Here is a 16821-nt window from a genome sequence, read left to right on the forward strand (position 1 = left end):
GCAGCAGCAACAGAGACTACGAACCAGGAGCTTCCCCCGCGTCCCCAGTTTCTCAGTGATGCAGCGGAACCCCGGAGAAAGTTTGCCAACTTCCAACCGGTGCGGCAAAGACGCCGGGTCACCTAGGGGCGGCCAGGCGAGTGCGCAGGGGGGCTCGCTCTCCCCGGGGTGCCTAGCAGCCGCCGCCACCTCTGGAGGTCAACTGCCGGCTGCAGCTGGTGGGCGCGCGTCCGGGAAGGGGCGGTTGCCCTTGACGGGCACTTGACTTTCGCTCCAGGCGCTCCAGCTCGAGAGTGCTCCAGGCCCCTTGCCTTCACGCCTGCAGCCGCCTCCCGCCTCCGTCCCCTTCGAGCAGGCACTGTTACCTCTTCTGGGCTGCCACCCCAAATGACAGCTGGGGCCCGAGCCGCGCTACACGCAGGCGGTTCTCAGCACCCTGCGATGGAGCCTGCCTTTGAGCCAAATTCTCCACCGAACCGCTTAAACTTTTCACAAAGTTCTTAAAGGGTCGAGACAAGAAAGAGCAAAAGGAGTCCCCTCCCTCCCACTCCGCCACTTCGGGAGGGGGGATATCTATATCCCCTATATTCCGCTTTTGTTGGGAAGAGGGTCATAGATTTATTTTCAGGAGGTGTCTAGTAAAAAGCTCCAACTTTCCCTGAACGAGTGCCGCCCCCACTTGATGCTGGTTCAAGGCCGGGAACTGGAGTGAGCTGCTTGTACATTTCCTTGTCAGAGTCTGCAAAGCTTGTTTGGTTTTTTATTTTTCCCTCTCCCTGACATGTGTCAAAGAATAAAGGCTAGCTACAGGTCCATTACGTCATTCTACTGGCCAGTAAGTGTTTGATTAAGGGCTTCAGATACTCAAGGGTCCAGGGGCTCAGAATGCTGACAAAGCAACTCTGCTTTCGCCCCCCACCCCCAGCCCCGAGCAACTGAGGGTTCCCTGGACACCGTTATTGCCTGCTCTTCCCCGACCCCTCCTTCTCCATCTCTCCCCCGCCCACCTCGTTATCACTAGGCCTGCCCCCGCCTTTTACAGTTTCCCTCAGGGGGAATGCTGTCCCCGGAGTGAGCTGAAGAGCTGCTGGTGTCTGAATGCAGTACCTGATGAGCGCTCAAGCTGCCCTTTTCTATTTATTATTTAAGAAAGGCACTAGCCAGGACCCTTTTCCCGGGCGAGAATGCTCAGCCTAGACAGAAAAACCCGTGGAAAGGTTTAGATACCTTATATGCTAATACTGTGTCCCTGTGGTGACTTAGGACAGGAACACACCCACGGCTGAGAGCCCAGAGTCCGGTGAACGGCACAGCCCTAGGGGAAAAATGAAGGAGCTGACAAAATGAGATTTAGCGGAAAAGATCTAGATTAGACGTTTAATTTCCAAAGCGAGGAGATGTGTCTGGGAGCTGAAGGCACCGTACAATACACTGCCGCGCGTGGTACTTTCTTGTTCTCAGCCTTGAGTTTCTATGTTTACAGAGGAAGTTAAATACCCAATTTGCAGAACTGGGTTAGAATCTTCCCCGCTTGCCCTTTAAATCTACACCGGCCGCGACAGCACCCACTGTGTGCGGCTTGTTCAGGGGACAGAGAGAGAAAACTTTTGGGGTGAGTGAAAGATAGCGGGGAATCAAGCATAAGCAAACTCAGGCACAAGCTTTCGGCTGCAAGGGGACAGGGGACTCGAGTACTCTTTGATTTGGAGATGGAAGAAACTAAATAAAGGAAATTTTATATTCTGAATAGGTGGCATTACTTGAAGAACACGTGTTTTGTTATAATTAGATCTACTTTCTCCAGCGTGCTCTAGCTGTGGAGCAGGCTTTGTGAACTCCTGACTGGAGGCTGATTGACACCCCCTTCCTCAAGTTCCTGGCGGTATTTATTATTTATTCACGTCTAGAGATGAAATAGTATAACTCCCCATGCAATGCAGGCGCATTGAAAATGTTAAACTTCTTGTTTGTGAGGCAGACACCTAAGGGGAAAATGGCCAGGGTCATGGGCCCTGGAGAGTGCGATTAATGATCAGTGATTTAGTGATCGGTGATTAGTGGTTTTATTCAAACTGTTACCTCTGACCAGAAGCACACATCAGAGGATTAACAGGCTCTTTAGATAAACGCTCATTAGTGGAAGGGGCAAAGCAAAGATAATAGGCGTGCACCCAGGGACAACTTTCCAAGAAAATCATTCCCGTCTTCAGAATAATAAGCTCTCTTAACAGAAAGCCCTTTTAATTTAAAACTTGCTTTTATCTTGTAAATCAAAGTTAGATGTAAAAGTTTGTGGTGCCATTATAACCTAAATTTTCCCATATCCACTAGATGTGGATTATCCCAGTAGCGATATTTTTTTTTATTGAAATAAACAATTGGACCTTTAGAGTTGCTGAACCCTGACAAGCTTGGCTCCCAGGGTTGGAAGGTGTCCCCCCTTTAGGGATGGAGATTGCACTTTGCTAACTAGATGGCGCACTGTTATTTGGTGTTCTGTGCTGCAGAGCACAGGGAGCAGAAACTGAGCATGTAGCTGCTTGTGAGGTGTTCTTCACCACAACCAAGTTCACTCTGTGTAGGATTGGAGGCTAGACAGGGCTACAAGTTCACTCAGTCACATTTTCCATGTCAGTTAAATCTGGGGAGTTGAAGGCTACTGGAAAAATTAGTCTCATTACTAAAAGAAATGTAAAGGAGGAGGAGGAAAGAAGGCACCAGCGTGCACGAGCGGCCTCTGAGCTGCAGAGTGATTGGAGTATCAGGTCTGCTCTCTTTTAAGCGGAGAGCTAGCCCGCAATCTTCTGAAGGACTGAGGCAAGCACCAAAGATGTGTTTCCTTTCTGATCTTGCTGGCTAAAAGAAGGTTCAAGAAAGAAGGGAAATTTTTGATCTGCAGAAGGCAACACATCGCGGTTTTACTCTACCAGCCAGGGTAAGAGCATGCTCATGTTTGCGGAGCAGAGAAAGCATTTCCCATCAGTCGAGATCAGACTTATATTTTCCCAGACACGAGTTGGTAGTGGATTTTTATTTTGCATTTGTATGTGTTTTTTGTTAGTTTGCTGGGATTGGTAGGACTTTGTATAGCTGTGTGTGTGTGTGTGTGTGTGTGTGTGTGTGTGTGTGTGTGTGTGTGTGAGACCTTTATTTCTGGAATAAAATATGTTCATGAGCCTGTGAACTGCTGTCGGGCAGCTATGAAGAGTAGCAAGCAAGGTGTCAGGTAAAAAAAAAAAAATCCTCTCCAGAAAGCTTTCATTGGTCACTTTAATAAGTGCTTGAGTTTTAGCAAGACAGCATTCTTTTTAAAGAAACCTAAAGATGAAAGACAAAGCAAAATATTTGCTTCCACATTCAAACTTAGATACAGTCTCCCCCACAGAAGGGTGCTGTTCATTAAATATTATTAGTTTATTAGTTCTACTTTAGTTCTATAGCTCTAGGCTAACTCACTGCCTTTTCACACACTTTCTCGGTTTGGGTCGTGGACATTTTTATATCAATAATTCTTTATGTTTGTATCAACTTTTATTGCCAACTTGGCTCAGTAAATACATTTATTCAACTGATAATCTCTCCAAGTCAGACTTTGTTTTTTTAAAGGAAACAGCTGAATTACCTGTCATTCAGAAGTCATTTGGGAACTTACTGCCTTTTTATACTGATCAGTCAGCTTATTAGATTGATCCTGGGGGGGGTGGAATCTGTGCTTTTATTTCTATCTTGCTTTGATGTTTCAGCTCTTGAATAGGCGGTGAAGTAGATGGTAGGCTGTTAGAGGTGTCTCCTGTACAGCTTTTCAGTTGTAGAATATTTTTATTGTAACTCTTGCCTGCTTCTCACACCTGCGTGCCCCAACGCTTGAGAGGTTTTTGCACTGAGAGCTGAAACTGATGTCACAGCCCCAGTGTCCCCACTTCCTACGGTGATTTACTTTTTACAAAGCATAAATCACTGGAGTGTTTGTCTTGAGTTAAAAATGATTTTGTTGGAGTCTGATGGTCCCTGCACCCTCCAGATGTGAGCTTCATCCGTGCAGTTCACTTTCTCCTGGTTGCACTGTTAGACTGAACTTAGGATTTGAGTGGTCTTAGTATTTCAGTCTTTTTTCTTTTCCCTTTCAAAGCAATGCTGTTAGTCACAAAATTAATGTGATCAAGGCTGGTGTTTCCCATCTATATGCTGCTTTTGCTGCCTGCAAATTGGATTTCTAAGGCAATTTAAGATCCCTTTTTTTTTTTAGAGGCTGCTTTCTTGGATGAAGCCGGACAATGATCTCAGTCAATTTATTATCTTGTCCAGTTTGACTGCCGCTGTGTTATGGGAATCAACTAAGGGTTTTAGAAATTAGTGCTTAAACCTTTAAATTGAGGACTATTTCCAAATTCTGTTTAAGAAAAAATGATACCATTGAGATAAGGAGATGAACAGAGAGCAATAGCTTTGAATATTTAAGTCTGGGAGATAAAACCTCACAAAGGACCCCTTCCTGCTGCCGTGTGAAATGAATGGACTGTTTCTGGTCACCGTGCTTTGTTCAGGAAGCCTGGTACTTTAAAGACAACAGCATGTAACGTTTTTACTGCAGGATTATTAGATTTAGTAATAAGGAAAAATTAACAATTAATATGTTTGTTAAATACCCATTAATTCAGTGGTTCGGAATCACAGATGAGAAATTCAACATAAAAGAGCTTTCAGAAAGATGGAAGGTTTCTTAGGGTTTCTCAGGTAGTGATAACACTCTTCCAAACACACCAGGAAAATTTCTGAGAAAAGTTTCTGGAACTTTCAAAGAATTCTCAGAGTTCAGGGGAAATTGCCAAATGCCTGTGATGGGATGCAAGGTGGCCGTTTACTTTTCCTACAGGTTCAACCTATGGTCTCCTCTGCCTTTTAATCTGAAAATTAGTCAGGAATAAGTGCACTGATTGGAGATTGAATATTTAAATTGACTTCTTAAGGTTCACATTTCTAGTCTCTGCTCCCCCCCAAATTAACAAGAGTGGAAAACTACCATGTTGGTGTTTGATTTGACCTGATCCTGGAGGTAGTAAAAGGTTCTTTTTACTCAGCCTAGAGACTTTGATGGTGGGTAAAAACCCACAGCTGAATACAGATGCTGGAGCCAGGAAAGAGCCTCCTGGTCAACCTCTCCAGTGAGCAGAAGAGCTCCTGAAGCTGGTTATAGTTGTTAGCTTATCCAAGGTCCATGCCAGAGGGTGGGAACCAGATCTGAATGCCTGGCTTCTTGTCTTCAGCTCAGAATTCTGTTGCTGTCAGGCAGGCTACCTAAATGCCCCTATCAGGGACATATGCATCAAAAGCCAAGGCTTTGGAAACTTCCCTCTTTTCAAGCCTTTTCACCGACAACCTTTCAAAGATAAGATTTTAAAACTGATTTGACTGCCTTGACCGAACAGTAGTTTCTAATCTATATTTGCATGTGTATATATATGAAATGCTCAATTTCCTAATACTGACATTTTAAAATTATTTTTTGCCTGAAAGTATTCTTCATGATGATATTAAGCCTTACAAATCTATATTATTGAGACTTCATTTGAGAATACAAACTGGGTGGAACAGAAATGGTTGAAAAGGCCATCTCAGAGTGAAGCAACGATTCTCTTTAATTGTCTTCGTCATCTTTAAGGACAGGGCCGAGAAAAGTCTTAAAGTTTATATTAATTACCATTCTCCTGAAGAGATCAAGTGTTCAGCTCACTCTGGCCATTCGGTTTTGCCGGGCACCCATCTGCAATATATTATGTTTTCCAAGTCAGCGTAGGAGTGAGTTTGGAGGTAAATGCTATTCTGTGCAAAATGAGTTGTCTGGAAGCGTGCTCTTTGGGTTTCATTGGCAAAACTTGACAACTTATAACAACAGGAATAATTTAGCAGCACAGAGGGCTCCAGAGCCCTGGGCATTTTCTTTCTGATTTAGGCTCTGCCCACACTGGATTGGAGAACAAGAGTATCTAAACAGAAACCTTGAATGCTTGTACTGTGTGCGCTGGTTGGCTTGACCCACAGCTTTCCTTTCCAGGCCTTTGCAGTCTACATCAGAATCCAGTCCTCTTTCATTCTATTATTACCGTGGAGCCCCTATGTTGCAGGCGTGATTTCTCAAATGTAACACATTTTGGCTAATTTTATGCCACACACTCTCTCTCTCTGCCGGCTTCCCAAGGGGGGAAAACAGGCAACAATAATAGCAACAAAAATCTTTGTTTTTCTTTAAATCGACTGACTATTAGAAGACAGACGTTTCATTTCCATTTGGTCAGTTTGGTAGGACCATGTCACTTTATTAGCAGTGGATTTTTCTCTTTGAGTTAAGCCTGGCTTCTAAAGCGCGGGTTTCAACTTTTGCAACCCAGAGAGTAGAAGGCACCGGGGAGAGAGTTCATTTCCAGAAGGGCACTGAGGTGTGACATGGTGAAGTTTGGAAGAACCCAGTTTGCCTCCCTGTAAGGACAGCCCTGTGACTCCTCACAGTGGAAAGGAGCAATGTTGTAGTTCTGAGTCAGAAGCAGCTCTCAGGATGCCGACAACCTCCAGTGTCAGTAGGTCTGGTCTGTCTGGTCTGGTCTGGTCTGGTCTAGTCTGGTTTTTCTTTCTCCCAGGGCCCCATGAATGGTAAGCATGCACCTTTTACTACCCGAGTGATATCCCCAAGCCCAGGGTCATTTCTCTGCTGAAATGTGGCAAAAGCTCTCTCCCTCCTCTTTGCACTGACTTCATGGTAATGTTTTGCTAGATTTCTCTGTCATAGTCAGCCTTTCTGACTACTTCGCGCTCAGGCCTAATCCTACAAGGCTGCAGCACAAATGCATGCATGCCAGAGACAGGGCTCTTTCTCCATAGAGAACTCAGCTTTCATATCTGACCTTTGAAGAAACAATTAGGGAGACAAGATAGAGAAAACCAATCGACAGTCTCTGGTTCTCCCCACCATTTCTGGTTCCACAGTGAAGTGCTCTCTATAGCAACAGGCAAAGCGAGGCTAGAAAGACCCCCCCAGGTTTTACCCATCTGCGCTGTCTCTGTTTCTTCTGTTTTGAGACAGGGGCTCATTGTGAAGCTCAGGGTGACCTCCAACTCCAGATCCTCATGCCTCAGTTCCCCACATTCTGAGATTCAGGCTTGGGCTACCTAATCTGGCCAATTTCCTCATTTATGCTAAAAGAGCACTAGCTAAAGGAGGGCATTGCAATAGAAGAGGCTAGTGATGTCATTTGTCATATACAGGAGCCACACTAAGAAGAAACAGGAGTTCATTTTAATAGCTGTTTGGCCCAGTATATCCCAAATATTATCATTGCAAATTTCAACATATAACCAAAAACATCAATGCGATAGTTTACATTCTTTTACTTTTTTGGTAATGAAATCCTTGAAATCTGGGATGTATTTTACTATAGCAATTTTGGATAGCCACATGTCAAGTGATCGATAGCCACGTGTGGCCGGTGACTACCATGCCCGACAATGCGAGTCTGCACATGGCTCTTAATCATAGCAGCCCAAGGGAAACCACCTTTGACACTTACAAAAAGTAATCAACAGGCTTCCCTTAGACTGACTATTCCTACTTGATGGACATGGGGTGGGGCTGGGGTCCTGTGTGCTTATAAAGACCCTCAATGTGCAGCAAAACTAGAGAGCCTGAGTTCTAACTGATCATTAAGGTATTTTCTCTACGATTCCATGATTTTTCTTAAGGGAAGCGATTGCAAGGAAGTCTTCATTCAGAGTTTGGGTGCAGCAAGAGATGGGCACAGTAATGCTGCACTTTACAAAACACGTCTAGGAAAACATAATTAGGGAATGTTGAGATGGCTCGGTCCGTCAAGGAGCTTGCCACCAGTCCTGACCACCTCATTCTGGTCCCCAGAGTGTGTGTGACAGAAGGAAAGAATCGATTTTTCAGGTTGAACCCCCCCCACATATGTGCTATAGCATGTGCATAGCTATAAATACAACAAAATAAATGAACAAATAAATGCAAAAAAATTAAATTGGAAACACGGTGAATGAAAATACAACCTTACAGAGTGACTTATTTAGCGATGATTCTAAGGGTCAGACGTGAGCTCTGTTATATCTAAGCTCTGAGCATGGCTGTCTAGAGAAACGTGCTTCCCGATGCCTTAGCTTTAAGATGTGTTTACACGCCACTAGCAGAAAGTCTCCCTTTGGGAAAAGGTCAAGAACCCCGCAGTTTGCTTATTTTGCCAGCTTTCTTTCCTGTCCCTGGTACTACTTGCCTGTAACTATTTTGGGAGGGAAAATCTTACTTCACTGGAGACATCTGGATCCCCTAGAGTTTCTTCTCTTCAAACACAAGCTTTGTGTCACTGCCTAGGTCAAAGTCGCTTAGGGCAAGACATCAGTTGTCAACCCCCGAACTGAAGGCAATCATCCTATTTGTCACCCTTAAAAAACATTTTAAGACCCAGTATTTCTCAAGGAACACTAGAACATCTGCTGATCTATATCTGTGTGTGTTTTCACACCTGCAGGGTTTCATATGATTTCAGTACATGAATCCACTGTTGGATGCAAAGGATAAACAGGAGGATTCCCAAGCTCTTCCTATGTCTGTCCTGTGGAGTCCACAAGCAGCGTTGCCTGTGGGAAGGAGGAGAGACCTCATTGTCCATCCTTTGTGACTTGATACTGATGAGAACCTCTGCCTTTCCAACTTCCCGGGTCACTTCACCCGGACCCCTCTCCTTACCTCCTGTAGGGCTATCTATATCAAAATTCATCTCTATTGGATCACTTGTTTTTGAAACAAGTCTTGAAGCCATTAGAGAATTCAGTCTCTAATTATGAACACATAGTTTCCAACCCATTTTATTGATGGAGAAACTGAGGAATGGATAAGGTGGGCACTTTTTGGCTCATTGTTTATATGGGTGAACAGGACAAGAAACAACCTTAGATTTGTGAGTGCCATGTTGCTTAAATATAAGCCTTACTCTGCATGACCCATAGGTGTAGATCTTCCATTTGTTTTTGGCCATTGCCATTGTTCATGTCTCTGCCTTAACACTGTGGTGCACCTCCACGCCTTTTATTGCACTTCAATGGTTTCTATGATTATAAGCTCCCTAGCTTCGGGCTACATGTACCTGGATTGATTAACAAACATATACATGCATACTAATTTCCTGGCACAGGATCTATTCTAAACATTGCAATGAGGCACCTGTTGCAAACCTGTTCTGGTTAGTGTCTAGGGCAAACTTTCTTTTAGGCTACTTTGTGATTGACAGAAGTGTGGATGTGGCTAGACATTGAGGTTAACGATGCAAGTCGCTCATCTGTTAGGAGGAGGGAAGGTAGATGTCTCTAGTTATTCATTGAGTAAGATAGACTTGGTTTGGTTCCCTAACGATGCTCGACAAAACACTTTAACTCTTGCGACCTGCTTTTGAGATCTGGGTTCTGTTTCCTCTTAATAACGGCAGTGGGTAGGGTGTGACTGTGGCAGATTTTGTGTGTCTGTATCATCAATGGATGCGGCATACATTGTACTTAACACTGGGTTTGGTGATTGATGCCAGGGAGCAGTTATCCTGTATCTTCTGCTAAGCATTATGTTAAAAGTTAAAGTAAAGCAACTTTGATCTCTTTTTTTTCTCTCTCTCTCTTTTTTCTTTCTCTCCCCCATGTGTGTATGTATTTATGTTTATATAAAAACTATATATGAATAAAACCCTTAGGTACTTAGGACTAACATGTTACCAGGGAACATGCTTGCTTGTGAATACAGTAGTCATCTGTTTGCTTTTGTTCCCGTTTTGCTTATCTGGGACAGGGTCTCACTGCATAGCCCAGGCTGGCCTTAAAACTCCCTTGAACTTGGCTTCCCCTGTCTCAACATCCCCCTCCACCCAAGTACTGGGGCTGCAAGCCTACGCCATCATGCCCGGCATCATCATCTTTTGCTTGAATGCCCATGAATATATTGCCCCACTTTTTAGCGCAAGTCTATTTGTAATGTTGGTTTAGGTACATACTGTTGACTAAAAGACATTGCTACACTAAAAGAATTAAGATCGCATTGAAAACATCCTCCTTCTTAAAGGCAGCCTGCCTAAGCACACACTGTTTACAGTTTCCTCTTCTCATTTGCAAAGCCAGTGACTAACAGCCACCATTCTTAGTGCTCGGCTCCATGGACGTCATAGGGTTGATGGTGTATGGAATTTTGGCACCAGGAAGCAGCGTATAATTTGAAGTTGTACTTTTTGCTAAATACCCATGCTAATCCCCAAGCCATTCAAAACATTAAAAAACCCAAACAGCAATGTCTGCTGCCTGGGTGGAGACAGTGCTGAGAGATAAATACACTGGCTTTGTTGTTGTTGTTGTTGTTTGTTTTTCACGTATTTAGAATCACTTTCAAAAACCAGGAGAAAAAAAAAAAAAACAAAAACATAACTCAACATGCCCTCTGGAGGGGACCCTTTTAAGGCAGACAACTTAACCCTTAAATACTGGCTTCATTTTTATTCTTTCCAGGAAAAAAAACCCCACCTTTTTAAAAGCATAAAAACTCATGTATCTTTAAAAGGAAGGCTGTAAGAGTGAATTGTGTGAGTAGTTTATATTTAATGTTTAACACATATTTGAAAAACTCTATTTGGGAAGTCTTATATTTTTTGATTAGTCCTAGTTATTTATGCATATTTTAAAAATAGAAGCTTTTGAGGCTATCACAACACTGGTAGGACAGTACACTTAAAATGCTTAAGGTTTGTTTCAGGTATATTCTACCTCGGTTATATTAAAGAGAGGACAAAATTTGTACCTGTCACGTCGATAGGGTAGCAGAACATATAGAACATTTGGTCCATGCTAGCTAGGTGTGATTTGGTGTTTCATCAGGAAGGTTAAAAAAAAAAAAAAAAAAAAAAAAAAAAAAAAAAACCTAAAGAGGATTTTGTCATTTCAGACTAATACAGAGAGGTGACATTGGAGAGTGTGTGCGTGTGTGCACGTGTGTGTGTGTGTGTGTGTGTGTGTGCGCGCGTGCGTGCATGTCTTGCAATTTGGAAATGTAGGGTATCTCAGCAGCCAAGACTTGGACACAGCATCAGATGCCTGCTTCCTGGAGACTGGCTTGGATCAGGGTATGCCCTGTGCCCTGTGCATTGAGAGCTCGGTCATTCAATTTGGAAAATAACCTTTTGCCTTACTTGGTCACTTTTGTTTGGGTTACTTGATTACTTTTCTTAGCATAAGGATCAATGAGGAAAGTCAGATGTGATGCTTTTGTGGGCTATGAAAGGGACCAGAACCTCATTCCTCCCAGGGATACTGGCCTGTGAGAAGATTCTCAAGGGACAGTGTGGAAATTGAAAGTTCTGAAAGCTGAGCCTCTGGAAAATGGTCCAGGAAACTGGAGCCGTTTGCCAGGGAAAAGAGAGGTCACAGACTGGTGTGGGATACCGTGAGCATGATGAGGACCATTTCCCGGCTTCAGAAGATGGTGGGGATGGCAGAAGGGAAGTTGGTCATTGCTGACCTTTAAACACTCAGCCAGGGCTTGCAGCCAGCTTTAGGAACATGGCTCGCTGGCATCTGCTCAGAAGGAACCTTGTGGATCCTGAAGCCACAGGCTCTAAAATGGAAACCTCTGGACTCAGAGACTCGTTAGCATCTGTCTGAAATTGCCATGATCAAATATGAGCAGCTTCATGAGGCCCAACCATGTATGTTTGTAAATATATTACATCTATGGTGGGTTCTTTATCTTGACATTGATTTGGCCCTGAGAGGATCAGACATATTTGAAAAAATGTGCATCAGTACCAAACATGTGAATATTTTTTCTTGCCATTAATCCCTAAATAATATACAGTTGCTATGATTTGGATCTTGAATGTCACCCAAAGGCCATGGATTAAAAGCATGGTCCAAGCCTGTGATAGTATTGGGGGGTAATGGACACATTAAGAGGTGGGGCCTAGTAGAAGGAAGTTAGATCACAAGGAGAGCCATGACATCAACAGCTGCTTCAGACGTGACTGATGGACTGTCCTACCTCGGGCCCCACAGCGCTGGAACCAGCTGATCTAGGACTGAGGTCTCTGGAACTAGGAGCCAAACCACCTTTCTCATTTGAAGATGTTTGCTTTGGGTCTTTTGTCATAGGAACAAAAAAAGTGAGGAACGCAGGAGTATAACTATGGCTTACATAGCCTTTGCTTTGTGTTAAGAATTATGAGCGGTCTAGAGGCAGAGTAAAGACTATGAGGACCATAGACTGCATGCACAGACTGTGCCATTCTATATACAGGACACAAGCATCTGAAGATTCGGGTGTTTGCAGGGAGTCTTGATACCATAGTGTTGTAATAGGAGCGGCGGGGCTGCGTCCCTAGCACCCTGGCCGCCTGCTAGCTTATGGCCAAAATAACAACACACAAACTGTATTCATTTAAACACTGCTTGGCCCATTTCTATCTAGCCTCTTCTAGGCTAATTCTCACATATTAATTTAGCCCATTTCTAATCATCTGTGTAGCACCGCTAGGTGCGCTTACCGGGAAGATTCTAGCCTACGTCCATCCTGGGTCGGAGCTTTATCGCGTGTGTCTCAGAAAGCAGAGCTCTTGCGTCCACCCGGGAGAAGGGAGCATGGCGTCTCCCTGAGCTCACTTCCTCTTCCTCCCAGCATTCTGTTCTGTTTACTCCTCCCACTTATGTTTTAACCTATGAGGCCAAGCAGTTTCTTTATTACTTATCCAATGACCTTCCTCCATCACCATAGAGTCTCCTATGTATATCAAGAAATGGCTGTTAAGTTAAAGGCATAGGGAGTCAACGAACATATGCTACCATGTATGGTCAAGATGGACTATTTACCAGTACTTAGAACTATCAGGATCTAAGTGCTTCTTTGTAAAATCAACTGTCTGTTTACCCAAGAATCTATGCCCAGGCAGCAACTAAGACTTTGGAAATTGCTTTATTTATTTACTAATTTGTTTGTGTGTGTGTTTGTGTGTGTGTGTGTGTGTGTGTGTGTGCAGGCACGCACACGCGTGCATTTGTGCATGTGTAGTAACACATGTCACAGGAGAAGAGTGGGAGTCAAGAGACATTTTGCAGGAGTCAGTATTCCCCCTTCTACCCCGTGGGTCCCAGGGAATCTAACTTAGGTCATTCAGGCTCGGCAACATCTTTTACTGGCTGAGCCAGTAAAGTCCCCCATTTTTAGGACTTTTAAAGAAATTTCATGCAAAACATCTTATTAGGATGACATACTGCTGCATGGTGGAACCCGCAGAGTGATATTTCCCTTCCCAGCCCATGGGTAAAGAAGCCAAAATACACAGTGCTTAAGTGGTACGTGGCGTTCTATACAACACACATACACATTACCGTAATCCCTCCCCATCCTCCCGGCCTTTCTCTTCTCTGTATCCTTCCTCTTTGCCTGTGTGCTGCACTTGAAATCACAGCAGGTGTGCCCCAAAGAAGAACCTGAACCCATGTGAGAGACACTGGGAGTCTGCATGTGCTAAAAATAAGTTTCTGTGGTCTCCCAGAAAATCTCGGAACAAGTTGTAAAAAGATCGGAGTCCACGTCCTGCAGGCTAAGGACACAGCGTGTGGAACTTGTTGCTGTCTTTATGTTGTCCTTGAGTTTGTCTCCAGGATTTGTGGAAAGGCAGTGACTAAAGGTGGCACCAAGTTTCCACCCGGTGAAGACTACGTTAGTTCGTCACTCTGGCAAGCTTAGTAGCTATTGTTTTCCTATGCTAACAGTTACTGACAAGGACAAAATCTGCCAGTCTTCATAAATACACGTATATACCAGACTGGCCATAGATGTCTCAGGAGGAGAAGAAAAAAATTCAAATTTTCTGGCTGTCAATGGACAATTCGCAGCGTGCAGGTAGTACCTCTATTTTTCATAGTAGGAGGAAGACCAGATTCTGGATTTTTTAAATTATGCCATGGCAAAAGTTAAATAACAATGAAAACATTTCTAGAGTTGGGCCTGTGTTCCATTGGTAGAGTACTTGCCTCGTGTATTTGATGCCCTGCGTTTGATCCCTAGAAATAAAAATATAAGAAGGTAACATGCCCCAAGTGGACATTCTGTGGTTACAGGAGGTAGGTAACTGGGTACCTAAGGCTGCAGTAGGGTTGGGAGATTGTAGGTGACAGATAGAGGTACATGGTTTCTTTAGGGGTGGATGAAAGTGTTCTAGGGTAATTGTGATGGTTGCACACATTTGTGAACTTTAAGGTTATTGGGGTATGTACTTTAAATCAATCAATTTCATGATTTATGAATGATATCTCAATAATTGTTAAATCTCAGTATTGTTAAAGAATGGCAACACATCACGGAGGAAGGTCCTGGATGCTAAAGTCAGTTGGACTGTACCCTAAATAGGGTATTTTGGCGTTAGCACTTCTTATATTTTGACAAGAATATATCAAGATGAGGAATGGATAACGGTTTTCAGATCATACCCTGCCACATGCATGCCAGTGATTCTGCTATTGTCCTCTGCATCTCCAGCTTCTTAACAATCCTTATTAATAAGAAATATTATCAACTATTACCCCTTTCCCTGGCAGACATCAAGTTTTCTAGACTTCACTCTCAATGTTCTTTGTCCTTCTATCCTCTCTCTCTCTCTCTCTCTCTCTCTCTCTCTCTCTCTCTCTCTCTCTCATCAACTGTTCTTATGCACCAAGAATTAAGGGGAATGGGATTATTTATCAAGTCTTTCTTGAATAAACTTTCTCGTTCCATCTACCACGTCAGCCTTCACAACAAAGCTACCAAGGAGCCAGTAAGACCCATTGCATAGATGAAGAAAGTGAGACTCATCAGTCAGGGAGCTTACACTACATAACAAAACCAGTAAATGGACAAGTTGGGGTCTGGAGCCAGTGGTGTCCCTGAGAATATCCTTTGTCCAGTCTGGTTACCCAGTGAATGTCCCCACTGAAGGGCTCAGTGCATCTCAAGTCCCTGATCAAAACCACATTCAGTTTTAAGGACCCTAGGCCAGCCTAGCTTCATCCCTGTAGCTTCTTCCCAGATTCAAGTCAGGCTCATAATAAGCCGTGCTTTCTGTTGGGCAGCACTTGCTCTATTCAAACTAACCTCTTCCCTTAACATCTGGTACCCTCCTTCAGGACCCTCCAACATACAATGCGCGTGCATGCACACACACACACACACACACACACACACACACACATATACACACACACCACCTGTTTGGAGAAGCACTTTCCTTCAAGTACATCAACTATTATTCTTTCCTGATCTCCCAAGTGTAAATCTGATACTTACAAGCAAGTAGAAAAGAACAATAAGGAACTAAGTAAGTATCAGATTTACACTTGAACTCAGTAGGTGGGCATTGTGATCCTCCTGCTTCAACTCCTCAAGTTCTGGGACTATAGGTGTGTACTACCACACAGGGATTCCTATGAGCCAAAAATGTGTATTTTATTAGACTTATTTTTGTGTTTGCAGTATTCCTTCCCTTAGATTTTGAGTTTAATATGGATGTCAGCTGGATCTCTCGGATTAGGTTTTCTCACAAGTTTCTGCATACAGGGAATGGTTACCCAGAACATGGAGTAGGTAGTTCATTCACGTTGAGTGAATTGATTAAACAGACGCTTATATATTATTGTCCTGAATTTCCTTTCACTAACAGGCCTAGGAGACTCTTTAGTCCTGTTGACAAAGGTTCCTTCCTCTACGCTTAAAGGAACATTGAACTAGAGAAGCAACTCCACGGCACAGCTTTTGCTTACCATGCACAGGGCCCCAGATTCTAACCCCAACAGAGCAACAAGAGCAGGGGAGGTAGACAGACAGATGGGGGATGGTCAGAGGTCTAAAGTAGGGGCACAGTGTTGATCACATCAACTCTCACACCCTCTGGAAACATGGGTCTCTCTGTCTCACATTTCCTTGCATGCCTTACCCAGCACAGAACCCAATATTTGAACAGTTTTAATCACAATACGGAGACATTTAAAATGCTGCTTTCTTCACTTAAAAATATACCGCAGACATTTTCCATGTTGTTACACTGTTTGGAAAACTGTGATTAGCACCCTATCCCAGGGAGTCACCTTACCATAATTTCTTAACCATCCCCTACTTACTGTCAAGTTGGTTGTGGATTTTTTTAAACAATTCTTAAAAAAAAAATACAGGATCAGTCATTTGGGAGATGCGTGCTCTGAAGATTTTCATCTCTTTCTCTTAAGCTGGTTGAACAAACCAACTTCTTTTAGAACTGAGCTTAGACAATGCTGGTCACGCAGTGACCAAGTGTGTACTGGGCACCCCTCTACATCTCTTATTTCTTCTGTCTTTGCTCTTTCCTCTTGGCACATTCTGTGCCCCCAGAGTGATGGGCCGGGCAGCCTCTCCTAGGAATAGGCCTGTCTGCTGCAAAGTCTTCTCTCTTCCCCTGAGTCCCCTTTCTCTCAGTTGGGACTCTAGCTCGTGTCTCCTCAGACTGTCGATGAATCTTAGTAAAATACCCAGTGCTCAATGTCTTGTGTGTGTGTGTGTGTGTGTGTGTGTGTGTGTGTGTGTGTGTAGGGTGTGGGACCGACACAGAAGGATTATACATTTTTTTTTAGAAGACTTCTGGAGATGGGTCCAAAAAAGCCCAGTATTAAAGATAATTCTTTTCTTTCTTCCTCTGGAACTCCTCCAGGTTCTAAGCATGTAACAGTCAGCCAAACACCCAACATCTTTGAACAACTATTTATAAGTGGATCATGTCACATAGCATG

The 16821-nt window shown here is 43.6% G+C and overlaps 1 protein-coding gene across 1 annotated transcript in view; it reads left to right on the forward strand.

Moving 5' to 3' along the window:
* The window catches only part of Creb5 (cAMP responsive element binding protein 5), a 393781-nt gene that overhangs the window by 603 nt on the left and 376357 nt on the right, over nt 1–16821 (forward strand). The gene's annotated exons all lie outside the window — the stretch shown is intronic.

This window comes from Microtus pennsylvanicus, chromosome 21, assembly GCF_037038515.1.
Source record: "Microtus pennsylvanicus isolate mMicPen1 chromosome 21, mMicPen1.hap1, whole genome shotgun sequence".
Taxonomy (NCBI): Eukaryota; Metazoa; Chordata; class Mammalia; order Rodentia; family Cricetidae; genus Microtus; species Microtus pennsylvanicus.